This window comes from Callospermophilus lateralis, chromosome Y (assembly GCF_048772815.1).
Source record: "Callospermophilus lateralis isolate mCalLat2 chromosome Y, mCalLat2.hap1, whole genome shotgun sequence".
Taxonomy (NCBI): Eukaryota; Metazoa; Chordata; class Mammalia; order Rodentia; family Sciuridae; genus Callospermophilus; species Callospermophilus lateralis.
The window spans coordinates 11,483,040-11,490,650 of NC_135326.1; positions in this window are offsets into that span (position 1 = coordinate 11,483,040).

Here is a 7,611-nt window from a genome sequence, read left to right on the forward strand (position 1 = left end):
CTCGGCAGCCTCCATCCCAGGCCTCCGCGGCTCCCCCCTGCAGTCCCCGCACCTCCGCGGCCCTCGGGCGGCCTGTGCCCCCGCGCCGCCCCGCAGCCCGCGCGGCAGGATTGGCCTGTCGCAGGAAGCCCGGCCCCACCTCCGCGCCGCCACTCGCCTGGCCCAGCGGTGTCGCAGCCCCGGCCAGAGAGCCCTCGCGCCGCCCGTCGCCCAGCCTGGGCTGGCTGCCAGGAGACGCCAGAGGGGACCTGGCTGCGCGCCACTCCCGAGAGCCACCTCCCCTCCCCGCAGCCAGCGGTTCCTGGCTCCCGGGTTTGGACATTTAACCTTTACTCAGCCAGCCCCTGAGCAAATGTTTGCTGTGGCTTCCCCGGCGCGGGCCCCAGGCCAGCGGGCGGCTCGGCCGAGGCCAGGCTGGGAGGCCCCCGGCCCAGGAGGCGGGATTCCATTCCCCATCTAACTGCATGCGCGCGGGAGAGAAGGGGCATAAATGAGCGAGCCCGGCTCAGCTGTTGGGTGCGTGGGGGGTTGAGTGCCTGCACGCGTGGGAGGGTGGATGCCTGCAGACGAGAGAGAGAGAGAGAGAGAGAGAGAGAGAGAGAGAGCAGAGCAAGCGCGCGCATTCCTGAGCACACGTGAGGAGGGACTGGTGGAGGGAGCCCGGGACTCACCAGAGAGTACACCCCGGGCTGGGAAGGCGCCAATGATTGACAGCGTGAACGGATGCGTGCGTAAAGGACCCGCTACGCCAATGAGCCAGAGAGCTGCATGCGTGCGTGGGGGAGCGAAGGGCCGATTGAGTTCGTGCGTGCAGGATGGAGTGAGCAGACTCACGCCTTGGTGCAGGAATAAATGCGGGCATGAGTGAATGGATACGGAGCTGGATACGGGGCGTGCAGGCGTGGATGTGTGAATGAGCGCACGCCGAGTAGGCCGCGTGCCTGCGCGAGCCAATGGGACGCAGGAACGACGCACGCGTGAGCCAAAGCGAGTGGGCGCCGGAGCAGTGAGTGTGTGGGTGAGCGTGCAGATGAATGAGCTGAGCGTGTCCATCAGCGCGTTAACGCCGGCCGGCAGGATGAGCGAGTGCTCGGGAGCGTGCCTGCACCAGCGAATGAACCGAATGCGTGAAGGAGCGGGAGGAGTGCGTGGGTGTCTGGGGGATGAGTGGGAGGATGATGAATGAATCCCATCAGCACGTGCACGGACCTAAGCGGATGGGCTGGGGAATGAAGGAGGCCCTGGGAGAAGGCTGCATCAGCAGGTGGACGGAGTGAGCCAGGGCAGGAGGAAGAGTGAATGAGCAGGGTCCCTGATGAATGAACGCGTGCCTCAGCCGGTGAGTGGACGAAGGCAAGAGCACGCGCGCACGAACAGATGAGTGGAGAGAATGGAGGCGCAAGCAGATTCCGCTACGTGAGGGAATGAGATGATGAATGAATGAGTGAGTGAGCGCGTGAATGAGTGAGTGAGCGCGTGAATGAATGAATAAGTGAATGAATGAATGAGCGCGTGAATGAATGAGCAAGTGAATGAATGAATGAGCAAGTGAATGAATGAATGAGCAAGTGAATGAATGAATGAGCAAGTGAATGAATGAATGAGCAAGTGAACGAAGGAATGAGCATGAACAGATGAGTTGAAAGAATGGGTGCACAAGCAGATTCCGCTGAGTGAATGAGCGAATGAATGAATGAATGAACAGATGAGTTGAATGAAACAGTGAATGAGCAGGGGCCTTGAATGAATGAATGCGTGCCTGATCAGGTGAGTCGAACGAATGCACGAGCAGGTGTACGCATGAACTGTTGCGCTAAATGAATCGCGTAAGCAGATTCCGCTGATGAATGAGCAGGGGAATGAATGAATGAGTGAGCAGGGGAATGAATGAATGAGTAAGCAAGGTAATGAATGGATGAACGCGCGAATGGATGAATGAGCGCGTGAGTGAATGAATGAGCGTGTGAATGGATGAATGAGCGTGTGAATGGATGAATGCACGTGTGAATGGATGAATGAGCAAGTGAATGAATGAGCAAATGAACGAAGGAATGAGCATGTGTGCGCATGAACAGATGAGTTGAAAGAGTGGGGACACGAGCAGATTCCGCTGAGCGAATGAGCGATTGGATGAATGAATGAACAGATGAGTTGAATGAAACAGTGAATGAGCAGGGGCTTTGAATGAATGAATGCGTGCCTGATCAGGTGAGTCGAACGAATGCACGAGCAGGTGCACGCATGAACTGTTGCGCTAAATGAATCGTGTGAGCAGATTCCGCTGATGAATGAGCAGGGGAATGAATGAATGAGTGAGCAGTGGAATGGATGAATGAGCAGGGGAATGAATGAATGAGTGAGCAGGGGAATGAATGAATGAGTGAGCAAGGGAATGAATGAATGAGTGAGCAGGGGAATGAATGAATGAGTGAGCAGGGGAATGAATGAATGAGTGAGCAGGGGAATGAGTGAGTAGGGGAATGAATGAGTGAGCAGGGGAATAAGTGAGTAGGGGAATGAATGAATGAGTACATGTGCCCATGAACTGCTGAGTTGAATGAATGGGTACAGGAGCAGATTCCAGTGAATGAATGAATGAACGAGCACGTGGTTGCGTGAACAGATGGGTTGAAAGAATGCACGACCAGTTTCAGCTGGATGAATGAGTGAAGGAGCCGATGGATGAATGAGTGAAGGAGCAGCTAAGTTGACTCAGTAGATGGTGAGTGGAATGAATGAGTCAGTGCCGGAATGAACAGGTGAATGAATGAATGAATGAATGAGCGCATGCGCACCTGGACAAGTGAGCCGAATGGGTGCTGCAGTAGGTCTCGCTGAATGAATGAGCAGCTGAGTTGAATGAATGAATGGGTGGACGGATGGATGGGTGGGCGCATGCGCACCTGGACAGGACAGGCGAGCTGGACGAATGGGCCCAGGAGCGGATCCGCTGAAGGAATGCGGGCCTGAGCAGGCGGGTTGGAGGAAGAAGGAGTGAATGAGAAGGTGAGGGACCAGGTGGATGGACAGATGCAGGTGAGCATCCAGGTGAGCTCGGGGAAGGAGCAGGTGGCCTGTGGATGGGCCCGTGAGTAGAATAGTAAAGGTGCCTTCCCACCTGGGCCCCCATAGGGGGGTGCGGGATGCACTCAGATGCAAACCAGCCTCGCTGGGCCTTTTGTGTCCACCCCACCCCCACCCAGCAGGTGGGAGCCCCTGCAGAGCCTGCAGCTGGGCTGGAGAAAGGATCCAGATCCAGAGAAAGGATCAGGAAGGGCCCCTTGGGTGACAGTGTATTTCTACCCGGGGTCACAAAACCCAGGCCAGTGCGCCTGGCCGGCTCCAGGGACAGCGCATAGCCGGACCCAGCCCCTTATTGCAGTCAGTTGGGGGACAGGCAGAGGCCCACGGGGCCAGGTGGCCCCTCACGATGTGTCCTTGAAGCCTCGGGTTACTGCGGGGACCGGGTTGATGGTTCAGGCCGAGGAGGGATGCAGGCAGGTGTGGGCCTGAATCCTGTGCATGCATCCGGAGTGCAGCAGCCTCTCTGGGCTCCACACACCAGACACTAGGAGCAGCGGCCCCCTCCCCAAGAGTCAGATCCAGAACCTTCTCCAGACACTGCCAACGCCCCTAGAGGTGACACCACACCAGCCACACTCAGGGCTGTGGGGAAACAGTGCCCAGAGGCTGGAGAGGCCTCTGGGTGGGAGGCCACCTAGCTGGATCCCTGTGCCAGGCCCTGAGGACACAGCCGGTCTCTCCACTCACCTCCGACCCCCCAGACCTCCCTGGACTTTGTCTTCAGGTGTCTTTGCTGGGAACATGGAAGCTGGACATGTCCATCTCACTGACGGTCAGCCCGGGAGGGAAACGGAGGGCGGGAAACGGGACAGAGGTTGGAGGCGCTGGGTCTGCAACACAAGCTTCTGTCCATGTCCTGCCGTCCCCTGCCCCACACTCGCTCTCGTCACTCTTGGTTCCCGTTTCCTCTCCAAGCAGAGCAAAAGCCTCTTTCGAAATGACACTGTGCCCAGTCGGCAGGGGACAGGCAGCCCCCTCGCTCCCGGGTGAAAGGGCAGGTGCGCGTTTAGACCAGGGAGAGAGGGTTCCCAAGAGAAGGCGCTGGCCAACGGTTGTATCAATGGTTCATCTGTCCATAAAAGTCGTACCTTGGCTATTGTTGATCTCGCTTTGGCTGAGGCTGGCTTTGAACTCGCGATCCTCCTGGGATGACAGGTGCGGGCCATCAAAAACCCTGAACTTTTTTTTCTTGCTGTTTGCCTGGGCAAAATCGTGAACTGGATTGGTCTTCGGCAGGTAAAAGGTTTATCTCTGCAAACCAGCAGAATACCGCGTGCTTTAACTAGTATTTGGGTTTTTCAATGATAAACGTTTTTCAAACACGAAGATCCGATTCTCCCTCTTTGGGATGTCGAATGCTCGACGGGGCGGGGGGGGGGGGGTACCTGGTGTGTTCTCTGATTGACAAGCTCAGAGAGACTGCAGGCTGCCCGTGAATGTAGGGAAAAGAGTGGGGAAAAGAGTGTTGGAAATGCAAATTAAATCCACGCTGAAAAACCTGATCTCACGCGGGTCAGAAGGGCGGAGAGTGTGGGGGGAGAAAAGAACACTTTACACCGTTGGTGGGGGCTGTAAACTACAACCACCACTACGCAACTCAGTAGGGGGGTTCCTCAAAAGGCCAGCTGGACCACTCCTCCGTATCTATCCTGAAGCCTGAAAGTCATCTCACGGCAATGATCCACACACACCCAGGTTCAGAGCAGCACAGTTCACAGCAGCCAAACTACGGAGCCAGCCGGGGGATCCATCAGTGGATGAATGGATACAGAACATGTGTTATATATATGCACAATGGAATATTACTCAGCCATGAAGAATGACATTTGCAGGAAAATGAATGGAAATAGATATCATCACGCCGAGTGACCAGGAAGAGGAGGAAAGGGAAGAAATGGGGAAGAACTGGGCTGTAATTTTAAGCAAGTTATGTTGTATGCATAGCCCACAGTGAAGCACGCTGTTCTGCTTAATTAATATACACCAGTAAAAAAAAAAAAAAAAAAAAAAAAAAAAAAAAAAAAAAAAAAAAAAAAATTGTATTTTAATAATTTAAAATAATTCTTCAAATATATAATCTTAATAATTTAAAAATGATTTTAAAATGTTATTATTTTAATAATTTTTTTGTGTTTAGTATCATGTTTTGAGAAATCTTTACACGATTTTTAGAATTTTTATAAGCGTTTTAGGCGTCGAAAAAAAAAACAGGTGACTTGCCATTGGCCAGACGCAGTCACATGACCGTGCCTGACTGCAAGGGATTCTGGGAAATGTAGTTCTTCTATCCGCCGAGGAACCGGGCCCCATTGGTCAAGTTTACGGATTTAAAACTATTGAGAAGGAAAAACTGGGCCAAACAGCCTGGATTCTCTACTCTCCAGAGACATAGTTTTCCTCTGCGGTTTTGATTTCATGGTGTAGAGTTTCCAGCCATTTCTGGGAAATTCCCAACGTGTTTATTTATCTTTTTTTTTTTTTTTTGGAATGGGGTAATTAAGACTCAGAGAGGTTGTGAAACTTATAAAAGTTTGCACAGCTTCAAGAAACCTCCTTGTCCTCCTCCTCTTCCTCCTCCCTCTCTGCTCCCTGGTGCCCTGTCCTGAGCTGCTCTCCTCCTCCAGGCCCTGCCGCCATTTTGTTCTGCTCCCCTTGGGCCAGAGCCATGGAGTCGGCCCACCATGGACTGAACCTTGGACACCATGAGCCCCAGATAAACTCTTTCTCCTCTAAGCTGTTTTGTTTTGTTTTGTTTCAGGTCTTTTTGTTAAAGTGATGAAAAAGCTCACTCAAACCCCCAATCCCGGATTGAGCCCCTGAAACAGTGAGTCCCAAAGAAATCCTTGTGATAAGCTGACTTACGTCGGGTGTTTTGTCACAGTACCGGGGATCTAACATATATCCCAATATCTTCACCCTCTTGTCCTGGGGCGGGGTTTGATCTTGTCAGGGTCTGACCCTATTTTATATGTTCCTAAGTCCTTGATCCTCAACCCAGAAAGGGACTCCTTAAGGTGAAACTTAACACAGGGCAACAGTCAAAGCCAAGAGTTTCCTTTGGCATTTATTTATTTGTCGATTGGAGAGTTGGAGGACGTGCTGAGGTTCACACTCAGGGCCCGGTGCCTGCAAAGTGCCCGCCCTGTCCCTGGGCCACCCCCAGCGCCCACCCTTAGGTGAAGGAATTAAAAGTGGTTTAGGACAGTCATGGAAATGGGCAGACGTCCATCAAAAATGTTTAGATTCCTCCTCGGTGTGCGGGTAGGAATCTCAGTGTGGTTGTTGTTTTGGTACCAGGGAATGAACTCAGGGGCTCTTGACCCCTGAGCCCCCGTCCCCAGCCCTATTTTGTATTTTACTTAGAGACAGGGTCTCCCTGAGACTCTTGGGTGGCTCATGCCTGTCATGCCAGCTGTTGGGGAGGCCGAGGCAGGAGGATCGTGGGTTCAAAGCCAGCCTCCGCCAAAGCCAGGCCCTAAGCAGCTCAGGGAGACCCTGTCTCTCAATGAAATGCAAAATAGGGCTGGGGACGGGGCTCGGGGGTCAGGTGTCCCTGGGTTCAATCCCTGGTACCAAAAATAAAAGAAAAAAAATGAGAAACGTGATTCTGCGTCACCAGGATTGCAAGTTTGGGGTCCTTTTTCAAATCGAGGCTATTTCACCCCTCTGTCTGGAAACCTGCAGCCCGGATGACAAGGTGAACCCAAAGTGTCCATGTCGAGGACTTGGGGGGGGGGGGGTCCTCTGTACGAGTTCCAGCCTGTCATTACTTCCAAAAACTTTGGTTGTGATATTTGGGTCAAAGTGTGAAAACCTACGCCATTACAAACCACTCCTGAATCAAACTGGGTCCGAAGGCCATGTTTTTCCCCCTGTCCCTCAGAGTGTCCCTAAAAATAGAGCGAATGGCTCAGACACTCTTTAGATGTTGAAGGATCTAGGAGGTTTCCCCTCCGTGAATAGACAAAGGTATAAACCAAGGGCGGAGGCGGAGGCAGGAGGATGGCAAATTGGAGGCCAGCCTCCGCCACTCAGTGAGGCCCTAAGCAACATATCGAGACTCTGTCTCAAAATTTTGAATTTTTTTTTTTTTTTTTGAAAAAAAGGCTGGCAACAGAGCTCAGTGGTAAAGCACCCCTGGATTGCATTCCCAGTACAAAAAAAAGGAAAAAAGAATTTTCTAGAAAAAGTCTTGCAAGACCCATTTGCACCAGGTGATTTTAACATCCGTGACTTTAGATTTTAAAACCTCAAATTCCATTTGGAGGGGACTGGAGAGGGGACGAGAGCCCTGGGAATCCCTCCTGCCCCTTGCAGGGGGCGAAGGGGCAGTGTCAGTAACTACGGCTGCAGATCCAGCCTCCGTCCCGGAGACCCATCTGCTCCCTGGCCTCCGCAGCTGGGCTCAGCCTCCGTGGAGGCCCCCCCCCCCCCCCCCCCCCGCCCCATGAAGGCAAGAGCTGCGGGGTGGAGGCCACAGGTAGAGAATCCTTCTGGAGGCAGCTGGCCTCCTTCCTCAGGTGGGAA